Source organism: Montipora foliosa, chromosome 12 (genome assembly GCF_036669935.1).
Source record: "Montipora foliosa isolate CH-2021 chromosome 12, ASM3666993v2, whole genome shotgun sequence".
Taxonomy (NCBI): Eukaryota; Metazoa; Cnidaria; class Anthozoa; order Scleractinia; family Acroporidae; genus Montipora; species Montipora foliosa.
The window spans coordinates 28,870,249-28,872,748 of record NC_090880.1 but is presented as its reverse complement, the minus strand read 5'-3'; the positions used below and the strand labels follow the sequence as shown (position 1 = coordinate 28,872,748).

At 39.5% G+C, this 2,500-nt stretch overlaps 1 protein-coding gene across 1 annotated transcript in view; it reads left to right on the top strand.

The window, feature by feature from the left end:
• The window catches only part of LOC137978569 (transcription factor A, mitochondrial-like), a 1,877-nt gene extending 1,353 nt beyond the window's left edge, over nucleotides 1-524 (top strand). The window contains exon 1 of the mRNA XM_068825556.1: nucleotides 1-524. This exon is cut by the window's left edge and continues 1,353 nt beyond it. The gene's annotated coding sequence lies outside the window, so the exon portion shown is untranslated.
• The last annotated feature ends 1,976 nt before the right edge of the window (nucleotides 525-2,500 follow it).

Sequence of the window (2,500 nt, the reverse complement as noted above, 5' to 3'; positions counted from 1 at the left end):
CCCCATTTAAGAGAGTCACAAGATGGGCGTGTAACTTTAGGGAGAGCTTGGTACAGCCGGCCCATGACTGAAAAAAACAACAAAGTCTTTGTATGAAAACAAGTTGGCTCCGCTTGGAAGGTGTCTGGGCAGCTCCAAAGATGGTTGCTGTCCCAGATGGGTTACCTTTGTAGTGAAGACAACTTTGCTGCATTTGTCATAGGAAATGTATGAAAAGTTGACTACCCTGGGAAAGCTTGAGAAGACAGGAGACCCCTCAAACTGGGATTACTGTTCCATACATAGACTGGGCTATAGGTTCAGGTCTCCTCTCCTGTCTTTCTGACTGTTGTAAGGGAGGGACACATTAGTAAGTTATCCATGTTCTGTTTTGTGTTTAGCATCACTGGAAAGACTCTTGTGTAAAGAGGCAAAAAACGTTTTATGAGCTCCATATCTGTTGTTACTGTGAAACTAAAAAAAATACTTATTTCAACACTGTTCATGTTTAAGTATTTTAAACTGTAATAAAGGAAGGAACTTTATGTAAGTGTCTAGTTATTCTAGTGCTGGAGCACTAATTAGGGACACTGTAAACTGAAATTAACAATCAACTTAAATTAATTAAGTCTAATGTTGGCTTTTGAGGAGAGGTGAAAACCAGAGTACTCGGAGAAAAATCTCTTGGTGAAGAGCACAGAACCAACAAACTCAACCCACATATTACGCCGAGTCTGGAATTGAACCCGGGCCACAATGGTGTGAGGTGAGTGCTCTCACCACTACGCGATCCTTACACCTTCAACATTTGGGTAATAATTTTACACTAGCCAACCTCTAAAGCATAAACTGCTGTTAAATAGTGTCAGCTTTAATAAAGCAATATAATTGTTCGTTTTCATAAGTAGCATGTTGTTTGCTTTCTTGTCCTGAGCTGTGCTGTGTCTTATGAGTATATAATTAGCATTCCAAAAATATAGCAGGTTCACAGTTTTCTGAGTTAGACAGACCTTGTGTGGAAATATTTTGTAGTATAGGGCTAAATCCATTTTAAACACAGGATGACAACCCATTCCTTCCTAAGATTGACACTTATAGATTTTACTATGTCTAATTAACAATTATTCCTCGAGCCCGAATGGGCTCTGAGTCAATAGCCCACGAGGCCGAAGGCTGAATGGGCTATTGACTCAGAGGCCATGAGGGCGAGAGGAATAATTGTTTTAGTAAAATCCAACTAGTTGGTCAAAAAAATATCGAGACAAAACATCTTTCGCTGGTTAAAGCAAGCTAGCTAAATTGTTGTTTTGGTTTTCAAAGCCGGTGCTTTTCGCTACTAGTGGGCTATAACAAATAGCCTACTAGTAGCTCAACCAATCAGAACGCAGCATTGATAATAGACCACTAGTTGGATTTTACTAATGCCAGATACTTGTCAATAATAGGCAGTTCAGGGGCCCATTTCTCAAAGGTCCTGCAACTTTAAGGACCAAAAGGTCAACACATCGGCTCTCTAAAACAATGGTTGACAGTTTTACAAATGGTTTTTTGGGCCTGAAAAGCTTTCGGGATTTTCAAGAGACAACAATTGCTTACACTCGAAAGCTGTCAGTTTCATTCCCTCCTTAGTGGTGAGAGCTAGACACTTGTTAAATAAATAAAGTTCCTTTCCTTTTCCTTAGATGTTACTCTGTCTAATTCCAGATGATTTTACTTGTCACTAGGGGCTGGTTCAGAGGTAAATAAGGGTACCATAAAACATTGCATTATACAGAGTCTTGCTTATTGTGTATGATTAAGATTAAATTCATTAAATTAGAAGAAACTTCAAATCTCATATCTGTGAATTGCTTTCTTTTTTGGTTTAGAGTATTAAATGCTCTGGTTTTGTTCAGTGTTGTAGCATCGTGATACTATGTAGCCTGTGTCAGAGACAGACTAAACTACCGGTATAGTCAGCCGCGCAGACAAACTATATCTAGGTGTTTGAGTCTAGGTTTTCAGTTATGTGTCCAGCTGCATGCAATTGCAGGTTAGACACTAGGAAGTGGTTAAAATTCACAACTGACTTGTGACTCTCAAGATGGTTTAAAGATAACAGCCCTTACCGAGGAACAGCCAATGCTTCAACATTAAAATATGATGATGTTGAATTGATGGGGTTGCTGCACTCCCCCTTCCCCCCCCCCCCCCCCCCTTTTCCCAATATTATCCAAGCATGGCTGATAATCCCAACACAATGATCGACAGTCTTCAAAACAGAGCTCGTAAAGGATTTTTGATAATCACACTGTGTCCAGCTGTAGCAAAATATGTGGTGTGTGACATTTGTAGACTGCAGACTAACCATAAAACGTCACTGTTATTGAAAGCTAACCGTTTTGAAATGGGTGCTGAGACTTAAATACTGTTTTTCAGGACGATTTGTAGGCATTCTGTGGTCTGCAGTTGTCATAAACCTCTAAGACATGTTCCTTAAAGTGATATTTCCTTTGCACAAATTTAAACTACTGTGTACCAT